The sequence below is a fragment of the Pan paniscus genome, chromosome 5, assembly GCF_029289425.2.
Source record: "Pan paniscus chromosome 5, NHGRI_mPanPan1-v2.0_pri, whole genome shotgun sequence".
NCBI lineage: Eukaryota > Metazoa > Chordata > Mammalia > Primates > Hominidae > Pan > Pan paniscus.
The window spans coordinates 122,842,506-122,856,729 of record NC_073254.2 but is presented as its reverse complement, the minus strand read 5'-3'; the positions used below and the strand labels follow the sequence as shown (position 1 = coordinate 122,856,729).

Below are 14,224 nucleotides of genomic sequence, written 5' to 3'. Positions count from 1 at the left end.
TAAATAAATGTAATGCATGGATTGAATTGAACCTTATATTGAAAAAACAAAAATAGCTAATAAGGACAATAACAAAGCAACAGATAAAATTTGAATATGTACAATTGATTCACATAAAAAGAACTGTGACACTGTACTAATTAATGATTTTGATAATTGTAGTGTGGTTATATATTCTTGGGAAAGTACTCTAATATTTAAGGGTAAATGTGTAGAATGTCAGGGACAAAATATTAAATGTCTCCAACTTTTATATTTACATATGAATGACACACACGTGTTTACTCACATACCTGAATGAAACACAATACAATGTGTGCTCTTAGGCTGATTCCCTGATTCAGATTTAAACTATAGTAAAAACGTCCAAATTGCGAAATAAATGACATTTCATATGTTGTTTGATTCAGTCCTACAAGATAAAATAACAATGCTGACCACTGACTAATTGAAATCTTATGGGTTACTGTAATAAAAGTTGAGGTATCCCCAACCACTTCCTTATTTTAAATAACTAATTACATGGTTCTCATCTTAACATGTGGAAAATCACATTCTCAGTTTAGACCAAATTGATGGAAAAAAAAATGTGAACTCCCTAAAACTTTTCTTGATGATGTTGGTTAATTTTAGGACTTTTAAAATAAAATATATTACATAACGATATATTTTCTAACATTTGAATCACTATTAATGAAACAATGCAAATTCCTTCTAACATGACCTATTTTAATTCCCATTTTATTAGAAAGAAAAATGAGTCTTAGAGATTTTAAATGCATTATCCAGGATCACTCAGCTTTGAGTAAAAAAGCCAAGACAAAACCTATATTTGTCTGATACTAGTACCATTACTCTTTTCTTTTTCTTGATATTTTGGTTTATTTATACATCATGAAATGATTAAATGAAGCTGATTTACATATACTTATTTTCATGGTGACAATATTTAAGATATACTCTTTTAGCAATTTTCAAGCATCATTGCTTTTACTCACTCTTCTATACTTTATTATTCTCAGTAAAATCCTGCAGGACATAAAATGTGAAATGTGGTGGAAATGATGCTGTGATAGGTATGAGCCTAGACACTAAAGAGATCCGGCAGGTACCACTTTCTCTTTGGAGAAGCCTACTGCTACACACACAGACACACACACACACACAGGAAGAGAAAGAGAGTTATACTTCCAAATAACAGTGCTAGTAAAGATTTAAATTAGGAAAAACATAAATAATACATAAAATTCCTTCTAAATTCTAGTTAACTCAGCAGTTTTTGACTATGAGATGGTTCAAAGAATAACTTTTTTTTTTTTTTTTTTTTTTTGAGACGGAGTCTCTGTCGCCCAGGCTGGAGTGCAGTGGCACGATCTCGGCTCACTGCAAGCTCCGCCTCCCGGGTTCACGCCATTCTCCTGCCTCAGCCTCCTGAGTAGCTGGGACTACAGGCGCCCGCCACCACGCCTGGCTAATTTTTTATATTTTTAGTAGAGACGGGGTTTCACCGTGTTAGCCAGGATGGTCTCGATCTCCTGACCTCGTGATCCGCCCACCTCGGCCTCCCAAAGTGCTGGGATTACAGGCGTGAGCCACCGCGCCCGGCCGAATAACTATTAAAGTCTATTTGGGATACAATATAGATAAAGACCGTGAGCAAGATAGCATAAAAAACTTATTTTCTGCCTATGTTTTACTTATAGCAGCACATTTCTGCCCTTACTCACCCCATTGATGATAGGGGAACATGCCCATTCCGTAGGGCCAGACTGAGGAGAGCATATATCCCGTGTTTGCCATCCTCATCTGTACTCTTTGCCTCACAAATGATTTTTATACTAAGCAAACTGTTCTCTCCCCAACGAATTGAAAACAAAAGCAAAAACAAAAAAATTCAAATTTTTATATATTTGCTTTAACAACAGGTACTTTTGAGTGTGTATGTGTGTGCATATTCATATCAGTGTCTGGGATCTTACTTAATCTTATTAGTTGTAACTTTTTCCCCCTTAAGATTTTGTAAGTATGCGATAATAGCATGTATGAATAAAAGTTTTGTTTCTTCCTTTTAACTTGAACTGAGTTTCTCTTTTGTAATTTAGAGCAATGGTTAAATTGTTTAATATAAGCGGTGAGAGCAGACATCATTGTACTTGTCTGTTGGATGTTGTGGAGAAATAGTCAACAAATAAAATATCTGTTAATTATAATACTTGGATAGTTAAAAATTTCACAGTATTTTTAAATTTATTTACCTTCTTTTTGGTAGTTTGAGGGAGAGGTAAATGTGTATTAGGGATGATATAAAATATTAAATGTATAGAAAGTTATGAGTGTTATTGTCCAGTTGCATATATTTGAGAGGGAAAAAAACTACTTTTTGTGGTGAGGAATGCAGTTTTTATTTTTTTAAATAAAGTTTGCTATACATAGAATATTTCTAACAATTAAAAGAATGATCTCTATCAAGTAATATTTTTCTGCACTCTTAATTTAAATAAATAAGAAGATAAATGAACATATATTAGAAAATCATTCAGAAATAAATATTTCTATTTCATTGAATTAACCAATATATACAAATCTTATATTTGTATTCTAAAATTCATTATAATTATTCAACATGATTATGAAAATATAATTATGCTAAAAGGTTATACAATTTCTTAGTTATAATACAATTATTTTAAAATTAGGATAAAAATAAATTTTTATTGTTCTTTTTTGCTATGTCTATAATGTCTGAATGTTTTAAAACGTGATTCCTCCCCTAATATGCTATGTGATTAAAATATATATATTATCTCAAAGAGAATATATTACCCCAAGATAATTATCCCAAATATATATAATATATATTAAGATAAATAATATATATTATATTGTGTGTAAAATAATATATATTATTTATTTTAAGCTATGTGATTAAAAATGTATATATCTTTATATATATACCTATATTTGGGATAATCGTCATATTCTGTTTGAAATTTTGGGTTGATAGCATAAACATTTATTTTTACTGAGAATGTTAGTAATTGTGTGTATTCTAAGAACTTAATTTTTTAGAATATTAAATTCTATTTTTAAATATTTAGTAATATTTTCAAATATTTAGAGAAATTATAGCTAAGATTTTGTATCTATGAGTTCCACATCCATGGACTTAACTAACCAGAAATTGAAAATGTTAAAAAACCAAAAAAAAAAAAGTGATTCTGTTCCAAGATGGCTGAATAGGAACAGCTCTAATCTGCAGCTCCCTGTGTGATCCATGCAGAAGACAGGTGATTTCTGCATTTCCAACTGAGGTACCTGGTTCATCTCACTGGGACTAGTTGGACAGTGGATGCAGCCCATGGAGGGTGAGCTGAAGCAGAGCGGGGCATCACCTTACCCGGGAAGTGCAAGGGTTTGGGGATTTCCCTTTCCTAGCCAACGGAAGTCGTGACAGATGGTACCTGAAAAATTGGGACACTCCTGCCCAAATACTGTGCTTTTCCAATCTCCTGTCTTAGCAAATGACACACCAGGGGATTATATTCCGCGCCTGGCTCAGTGGGTCCCACGCCCAGAAAGCCTTGCTCACTGCTAGCACAGCAATCTGAGATCTACCTGCAAGGCAGCAGCCTGGCAGGGGGAGCGGCGTCTGCCATTGCTGAGGCTTGGGTAGGTAAACAAAGCAGCCAGGGAAGCTCGAACTGGGTGGAGCCCATGGCAGCTCTGCAAGGCCTGCTGCCTCTGTAGACCCCACCTCTGGGGGCAGGGCATAGCTGAACAAAAGGCAGCAGAAACTTCTGCAGACTTAAACATCCCTGTCTGACAGCTCTGAAGAGGGCAGTGGTTCTCCCAGCACCGTGTTTGAATGAACTCTGAGAATGAACAGACTGCCTCCTCAAGTGGGTCCCTGACCCCCGTGTAGCCTAACTGGGAGACACCTACCAGTAGGGGCCGACTGACACCTCATACAAGTGGGTGCCCTTCTGGGATGAAGCTTCCAGAGGAAGGATCAGTCAGCAATATTTGCTGTTCTGTAATATTTGCTGTTCTGCAGTCTCCGCTGGTGATACCCAGGCAAACAGGGTCTGGAGTGGGCCTCCAGCAAACCCCAACAGAGCTGTAGCTGAGGGAGCTGACTCTTAGAATGAAGACTAACAAACAGAAATGAATAGCATCATCATCAACAAAAGGGACATCCACACCAAAACCCCATCTGTAGGTCACCAGCATCAAAGACCAAAGGTAGATAAAACCACAAAGATGGGGAGAAACCAGACCAGAAAAGCTGAAAATTCTAAAAATCAGAGCACCTCTTCTCTTCCAAAGGATTGCAGCTCCTTGCCAGCAATAGAACAAAGCTGGACGAAGAATGACTTTGACGAGCTGACAGAAGTAGGCTTCAGAAGGTCAGTAATAACAAACTTTTCTGAGCTAAAGGAGGATGTTTGAACCCATCTCAAGGAAGCTAAAAACCTTGAAAAAAGATTAGCCGTATGGCTAACTAGAATAAACAGTGTAGAAAGGACCTTAAATGACCTGATGGAGCTGAAAACCATGGCATGAGAACTACATGATGCATGCACAAGCTTTAATAGCTGATTCAATCAAGTGGAAGAAAGGGTATCAGTGATTTAACATCAAATTAATGAAATAAAGTAAGAGGAGAGGTTTAGAGAAAAAAGAGTAAAAAGAAATGAACAAACCCTCCAAGAAATATGGGACTATGAGAAAAGAACAAATCTATGATTGATTGGTGTACCTGAAAGTGATGGGGAGAATGGAAACAAGTTAGAAAACACTCTTCAGGATATTATCCAGGAGAACTTCCACAACCTAGCAAGGCAGGCAGACATTCAAATTCCAGAAATACAGAGAACATCACAAAGATAATCCTCAAGAAGAGCAACCCCAAGACACATAGTTGTCAGATTTACCAAGGTTGAAATGAAGGAAAAAATGTTAAGGGCAGCCAGAGAGAAAGGTCAGGTTACCCACAAAGGGAAACCCATCAGGCTAACAGCCGATCTCTCAGCAGAAACTCTATAAGCCAGAAGGGAGTGGGGGCCAATATTCAACATTCTTAATGAAAAGAATTTTCAACCCGGAATTTCATATCCAGCCAAACTAAGCTTCATAAGTGAAGGAGAAATAAAATCCTTTATAGACAAGCAAATGCTGAGAGATTTTGTCACTACCAGACCTTCCTTTCAAGAGCTCCTGAAGGAAGCACTAAACATGGAAAGGAACAACTGCTACCAACCACTGCAAAAGCATTCCAAATTGTAAAGACCATCGATGCTAGGAAGAAACTGCATCAACTAACGGGCAAAATAACCAGCTAACATCATAATGACAGGATCAAATTCACATATAACAATATTAACCTTAAATGTAAATGGGCTAAATGCCCCAATTAAAAGACATAGACTGGCAAATTGGATAAAGAGTTAAGACCCATCAGTGTGCTGTATTCAGGAGACCCATCTCATGTGCAGAGACAAACATAGGCTCAAAATTAAGGGACAGAGGAAGATCTACCAAGCTAACGGAAAGCAAAAAAAAAAAAAACAAAAAAAAAACAAACAAAAAAAACCATGCAGGGATTGCAATCCTAGTCTCTGATAAAACAGACTTTAAACCAACAAAGATCAAACGAGACAAAGAAGGCCATTACATAATGGTAAAGGGATCAATTCAACAAGAAGAACTAACTATCCTAAATATGTATGCATCCAATACAGGAGCACCCAGATTCATAAAGCAAGTCCTTAGAGACCTACAAAGAGACTTAGACTCCCACACAATAATAATGGGAGACTTTTCACTCCACTGTCAATATTAGACATCAACGAGACAGAAGATTAACAAGAATATCCAGGACTTGAACTCAGCTCTGCACCAAGTGGACCTAATAAACATCTACAGAACTCCCCACCCGAAATCAACAGAATATACATTCTTCTCCACACCACATCACACTTATTCCAAAACTGACCACATAGTTGGAAGTAAAGCACTCCTCAGCAAATGTAAAAGAACAGAAATCACAACAAACTGTCTTTCAGACCACAGTGCAATCAAATTAGAACTCAGGATTAAGAAACTCACTCAAAACTGCACAACTACATGGAAACTGAACAACCTGCTCCAGAGTGACTACTGGGTACATAACGAAATGAAGGCAGAAATAAAGATGTTCTTTGAAACCAATGAGAACAAAGACACAACATACCAGAATCCCTGGGACACATTTAAAGCAGTGTGTAGAGGGAAATTTATAGCACTAAATGCCCACAAGAGAAAGCAGGAGAGATCTAAAATCGCCACCTTAACCTCATAATTAAAAGAACTAGAGAAGCAAGAGCAAACACATTCAAACGCTAGCAAAAGGCAAGAAATAACTAAGATCAGAGCAGAACTGAAGGACATAGAGACACAAAAAACCTTCAAAAAATCAATGAATCCAGGAGCTGGTTTTTGAAAAGATCAACAAAATTGATAGACTGCTAGCAAGACTAATAAAGAAGAAAAGAAAGAAGAATCAAATAGACACAATAAAAAATGATAAAGAGGATATCACCACCAATCCCACAGTAATACAAACTACCAGCAGAGAACACTATGGAAACCTCTACACAAATAAACTAGAAAATCTAGAAGAAATGGATAAATTCCTGGACACATACACCCTCCCAAGACTAAACCAGGAAGAAGTTGAATCTCTGAATAGACCAATAACAGGCTCTGAAATTGAGGCAATAATTAATAGCCTACCAACGAAAAAAAGTCCAGGACCAGACGGATTCACAGCCAAATTCTACCAGAGGTACAAGGAAGAGCTGGTACCATTCCTTCTGAAACTATTCCAATCAATAGAAAAAGGGAATCCTCCGTAACTCTTTTTATGAGGCCAGTATCATCCTGATACCAAAGCCTGGCAGAGACACAAACAAAAAAGACAATTTTAGACTAATATCCCTGATGGACATCAATGCGAAAATCCTCAATAAAATACTGGCAAACCGAATCCAGCAGCACATCAAAAAGCTTATCCACCACGATCAAGTCAGCTTCATCCCTGGGTTGAAAGGCTGGTTCAACATATGCAAACCAATAAAAGTAATCCATCACATAAACAGAACCGATGACAAAAACCACATGATTATCTCAATAGATGCAGAAAAGGCCTTTGACAAAATACAACAGCCCTTCATGATAAAAACTCTCAATAAGCTCGGTATTGATGGAACGTATCTCAAAATAATAAGTACTATTTATGACAAACCCACAGCCAATATTATACTGAATGGGCAAAAACTGGAAGCATTCCCTTTGGAAACGGGCATAAGACAGGGATGCTCTCTGTCGCTTCTCCTATTCAACATAGTGTTGGAAGTTCTGGCCAGGGCAATGAGGCAAGAGAAAGAAATAAAGGGTATTCAGTTAGGAAAAGAGGAAGTCAGATTGTCCCTGTTTGCAGATGACATGACTGTATATTTAGAAAACCCCATCACCTCAGCCCAAAATCTTCTTAAGCTGATAAGCAACTTCAGCAAAGTTTCAGGATACAAAATCAATTGCAAAAATCCCAGGCATTCCTACATACCAATAACAGACAAACAGAGAGCCAAATCATGAGTGAGCTCCCATTCTCAATTGCTACAAAGAGAATAAAATACCTAGGAATCCAACTTACAAGGGATATGAAGGACCTCTTCAAGGAGAACTACAAACCACCACTCAATGAAATAAAAGAGGATGCAAACAAATGGAAGAACATTCCATGCTCTTGGATAGGAAGAATCAATATCGTGAAAATGGCCATACTGCCCAAGGTAATTTATAGATTCAATGCCATCCCCATCAAGCTACCAATAACTTTCTTCACAGAATCAGAAAAAACTACTTTAAAGTTCATATGGAACCTAAAAAGAGCCTGTATTCAAGACAATCCTAGGCAAAAAGAACAAAGCTGGAGGCATCATGTTACCTGAATTCAAACTATACTACAAGACTACAATAACCAAAACAGCATGGTACTGGTACCAAAACAGGAAGCTAGATCAATGGAACAGAACAGAGGCCTCAGAAATAACACCACACATGTACAATCATCTGATCTTTGACAAACCTGACAAAAACAAGCAATGGGGAAAGGATTCCCTATTTAATAAATGGTGCTGGGAAAACTGGCTAGCCATATGTAGGAAGCTGAAACTGGATCCCTTCCTTACACCTTATACAAAAATTAACTCAAGATGCATTAAAGACTTAAATGTTAGACCTGAACCATAAAAACCCTAGAAGAAAACCTAGGCAACACCACTCAGGACATAGGCATGGGGCAAGGACTTCATAACTAAAACACCAAAAGCAATGGCAACAAAAGCCAAAATAGACAATTGGGATCTAATTAAGCTAAAGAGTTTCTGCACAGCAAAAGAAACTACCATCAGAGTGAACAGGCGTCCTATAGAAAGGGAGAAAATTTTTGCAATCTACCCATCTGACAAAGGGCTAATATCCAGAATCTACAAAGAACTTAAACAAATTTACAAGAAAAAAACAAACAACCTCATCAAAAAGTAGGCAAAGGATAAGAACAGACACTTCTCAAAAGAAGACATTAATGCAGCCAACAGACACATGAAAAAATGCTCATCATCACTGGCCATCAGAGAAATGCAAATCAAAACCACAATGAGATACCATCTCACACCAGTTAGAATGCCGATCATTAAAAAGTCGACACCACAGATGATGGAGAGGATGTGGAAAAATAGGAACGCTTTTACACTGTTGGTGGGACTGTAAACTAGTTCAACCATTGTGGAAGACAGTGTGGCGATTCCTCAAGGATCTAGAACTAGAAATACCATTTGACCCAGCCATCCCATTACTGGGTATATACCCAAAGTATTAAAAATCATTCTACTATAAAGACTCATGCACACGTGTGTTTATTGTGGCACTACTCACAATAGCAAAAACTTGGAAACAACCCAAATGGCCATGAATAATAGACTGGATTAAGAAAATGTGGCACATATACACCGTGGAATACTGTGCAGCCATTAAAAAGGGTGAGTTCATGTCCTTTGCAGGGACATGGATGAAGCTGGAAACCATCATTCTGAGCAAACTATCACAAGGAGAGAAAACCAAACACCACATGTTCTCACTCATAGATGGGAACTGAACAATGAGAACACTTGGACACAGAGCAGGGTACATCACACACGGGGGCCTCTCACGGGGCGGAGGGCAGGGGGAGGGATAGCATTAGGAGAAATACCTAATGCAAATGAGGAGTTAATTGGTGCAGCAAACCAACATGGCACATGTATACATATGTAACAAACCTGCACATTGTGCACATGTACCCTAGAACTTAAAGTATAATAATAATAATAATAAGCATCTATAATGAAGATGTCAAATCTTTTTTTGCCATTATTTTCTAAACAAAATTGTATAACAACTGTTTACATATTTACATTATATTAGGTATTATAAGTAATATTGAGATGATTTAAACTATATGGGACAATGTACATAGGTTATATGCAAATACTATACCATTTCATATAAGAAACTTGAGCATACACAGCTCAAGTACCCACAGGAGCACCTGGAGCAAATCCCCCATGGATACTGAGAGAACACTGTATAATAATCTGGGAGAAACACAGGTACTGTTTAATAGTGCAAGCATCAAGAGAGTACATTGAAATTATACAAAATTATATGTTTTACAGAACAATATATTTTATAACATGTAATATATAATGTGTCCATAATTTTCTATCATTTTCAGTGGTAAGATGAGATCTGAGTGAAATGCATGTAGTCGGAACTTTCAAAATGACAATTATGCTGGATCTTCTCTTGATTTCAAGTATTTGTTTAACTCAAAATTTTGTCTCATATATATAACATATATTTAACAAATTGGAGCATGGTTAATAAATATAAAAATGATTTCTGGCATATAATGTTAATATAGGGATTTTCATGAAAAATGTTATTTAATCAAAAATATAATAGCTATAAAGAAATGTGATTAAAATACAAATTGTTTTTACCTAGCAAAGGATTAGACAAAGACATTTTTGAAGTCATAAATCACTTTAGAGAAAAGATTGTGATAATTTATCCATTGTAAGAAACATTAAATTTTATTATAAAATGATTGTACTGACCTGGAAGAAATGTGAATTGGCTCTGAGTGGCCTGAATTTGGTATGTAAGGATCATGAAATGTAAACCCACAGGTAGTGATAACCTTGAAACTAATAGAAATGAGATTCTCACAGGAAGGAGAGAAAGTATAAATTCTAATAAGGTTTGTTTACAAGATAAATATACAAACTGTGATAATTATTTATAAAGCAATAAAGATTGGCACATTCATACAAACAACATAAAATTATGGTAGCATTTTAAGTTCTGATTGTACTAATTAAATTATGACTATAGCCTGAGTATGGTGGCTCAGGCCTGTAATCCCGGTGCTTTGGAAGGCCAAGGCAGGAGGATCCCTTGAGGCTAGGAGTTCAAGACTAGCAACATAGTGAAACTTTCACCTCTATAAACAATTTTTTTTAAATTAGTGGGCATGGTAGTGCATGCCTGGTCCTAGCTATACTTAGTAAAGATATAATTATGTAATTTTTATACTACCAATAGTTTAACATTTTATTTCTCCACACTATGGATACAAATTTTAAAGTACGTGAATACAATATGTTATTGTGGTAGTTCGAATTCACCAAAAGATGTTCATGTCTTAATCTCTGGTACTTGTAAATATGTAATATTACATGACAAAGGGACTTTGCAGCAGTCATTAAGGATATAGACTTTGTTTAGGAAGGTAATACTATATAATCCAGCTGGGATCAATCTAGTCACAATGCCCTTTAAAAACAGAGAGATATGGCCAGGCGTGGTGGCTCAGGCTTGTAATCCCAGCACTTTGGGAGGCGAGGCAGGTGGATCATGAGGTCAGGAGATCGAGACCATCCTGGCCAACATGGTGAAACCCCGTCTCTACTAAAAACACAAAAAATAGTCGGGCATGGTGGCATGCACCTGTATGTAGTCCCAGCTACTCAGGAGGCTGAGGCAGGAGAATCGCTTGAACCCGGGAGGCGGAGGCTGCAGTGAGCCAAGATCGTGCCACTGCATTCCAGCCTGGGCGACAGAGCGAAAAAAAAAAAGAGAGAGGGATGTGGCAGAAGAGGGACGCTGCGGAAGGCAAAGTCGGAACGATTTCAAGCGTGAGAACTCAGTGTGCCATTATCGACCCTTAGATGCAGGAGTTCATTTGCAGAGCACAGAGAGAGGCCTCAAGGAGCCAGGATTGATCCTTAGCTGACAGCTCTCAAGGAACAGAGACCTTAGCTTTCTAACTACAAGAAGCTCGATTTTGCCAGTAATCTCAATGAGTTCGGGATTGGGTTCATCCCCAGAGCCTTCAGTAAAACAGACAATGTGGCCAACATCTTGATTTTGAGGCCTGTGAGACACATGCTGGACTTCTGATCTACAGAACTGTGAGATAATCAATGAGTGTTCTTTTAAGCTGCTAATTTTTTGATAACTTTTTACGGCAACAATAAAAAACTAACTCAGTTATACAAGACAAAAGGCAGAAGAAAGCTATCACCTCTTGTTATCCAATTCAGGAGCTAGAAACAGAACAAATTAGAAAAACCAGTTTAGTCTTCCAGACATATCTGAGTTACAACCTACTGAATGGAAAGATAAAGTATAATTCAGAGCTATCATTGGAAACAGACTTGCTTAAGTTTCAAAGTAAGAAGTTTCACATAGCACTATTTGTGCTTATGCTAGGACTGAATAAAAAAACCATTTTATTCTCAAATTTTCTGGGCTTTCTTTTCAACTTCTAGTAGTTGCTATATCTACTACTCAGGTAATAAAAACAGTTGCATGTTGGCAGGTTGCTTTGGGCATCACCGAGGAGATAAAATCTGAAAATAAGCCTGGTTAATACTGGGAAGAAAACACTTTAAATGTGTAGACCTTCTTTCAGTGAGTCTACACATTTGTTTTATATTAAATAAATGTTTTACATGTTGATATTTATACGTTAATGAATTTATTTACTAACTGTGCAAAATGCCTTATCAAGTATGGAATAGGGCTTATAAGAAGTAATTAAATATAAATACATGGTCACGAAAATTCAGTCATAAAATGAAAATAAGGAGCAATTCAAATGATGAAATGTGTGATTAGTGAAATCATCCTTTATATGAGGACAGTTATCAAAAGATCAGAAGGCATTTATGAGGAATGCAACTGCTCAATCAACAGAAAAAAAAATTAAGCACTTATCTCTACAAAGCACTATGCAGAAATCTTAAGGGCTTCAAATTTTATTGGAATTCTAATAAAAAATGATTCCCTTATATTCCTTTGATATATTCCTTGATGTAATATTATCAATCCTAATTTATTGTTCATTGAGCTTTGGATTTATTACTATATTTGACACATTCTGGTGTTTATAAACTAATAGCATATTAATGTTACTCAGTGTTTATGAAGTCCCGAGCCCTTAGAAAGGGTTGTGGTTTCCTTACTTTTAAGTGTTTGTTATTAATCATCACCATAATGTAATGGACTCTCTTGTATATATAGTAATCTATATAGACAGAGCTCTTCTCTTCAAGGATGCATTTCAGAATACATCATTCTGCATAAAGTGTTAAAGTAAATATACAATATAACAGAGAGATATAGTGAGAGGTACAGGTTATTCTAACATAGAGTAACCTATGCATACTTTGAGAAATAAAAATAAACATAGTCAACCCTCTGTATTTGTGGGTTCCACCTACATATATTCAACCAACCACAGATCTAAAATATTCCAAAAAAATTGCATTTGTACTAAACATATATATATATACTTTTTTCTTGTCATTATTTCTTAATACAGTATAACAACTCTTTACATAGTATTTACAGCATATTAAGTGTTATTAGTAATCTGGAGATAAAGTATAGGGGAATATGTGTATAGGGTCTATATAAATACTATACTATTTTATATCAAGGACTCGGGCCTCCATGAATTTTGGCATTTGTGAGATGTCCTGCAATCAATCCCTCAGGGTGAGGGAGGACTGTATTTACCTTAAAATGTACATACTTGTTAGAATAAGAATGTGATATAAAAGAGAAAATGATTGGTAGTAAGATTTTCTAGAAATGGGAAACATTGAGCTCATTATAAACTGGAGATCCCAGGTATCTTGAATGTTAGATTATAATAAGTTTGGGTGGGGTAGGTTACAAAACTTAAGGCAATGCTGCTTAATTGTAGCATAAATGCATGGAAATACACAGTGATACACATGCACATTATGAAACAGGAGAGTCCCCTGCCCACCTCCCTCGCAGGACGTGTAACATGGCTGTGGCTCTCTGTTCGGCCACTGAGATCTCAAACCCGTTATGGGACAAGGGCAGCATGCAGACTGGCAGGTGTAGGAGCCAGGGAGAACGCTTTTGGGCTCCGGCCCCACTGCAGTGTCTAGGGGTGGGTGGCTACGACTCCCGAAGCCCAAGTAGGCGTATGTTACACAATGTACTCCTTTAGCCTTGCCTTCTGGGGATGGCTGACTGTTAACCCCCAGATTCTTGTCGCGGTCCTGGACTAATAAGGTCATATGAACTGTTTGAAAGGTGATGAATGCGGAGACTTTACTGAGCAGCGAAGATGGCTTTCAGCCAGATGGGGAGCTGGAGTGGGAAGGTGGGTTGGGGGAGATAATCCTACCCTGGAGTTTGGCTGTTCTGGGCCAAACTCCTCATGACGTTCTGATGCCCCTTTTCTCCTCTGCGTGGCGCCCTGCTCCTCTCTGCTGCTTGCCGCCGCTCTCTGCCGCTTTTGTGTTTTGTGTCCACTAAGGTCTCAGGTTTATGTGGGCACACGATGGGGGACGTGTCAGGCTAGAGTGGCCTTGGAAAATGCAACATTCGGGAGTGAAAACGGGAGTGCCTGTTCTCACTTAAGTCCCTGGGCACAGGCCCGAGGGTGGAGCCCTCTCCAGGGACCCAGCCCTTCTCTTCTCTACGGAGCACTTCCCTGCCCCCTCCGGTGTCAATTACATGTTATAGTCTGAACAAACTGGATCATTCAGAAGAAACAAATTCAGTCTGAGATAGGTAACAACACTAAGCAAAA

General features: G+C 37.4%; 1 pseudogene; it reads right to left on the bottom strand.

The window, feature by feature from the left end:
- The window catches only part of LOC134730556 (uncharacterized), a 78,356-nt pseudogene extending 64,650 nt beyond the window's left edge, over nucleotides 1-13,706 (bottom strand).
- Between the last annotated feature and the right edge of the window lie 518 nt (nucleotides 13,707-14,224).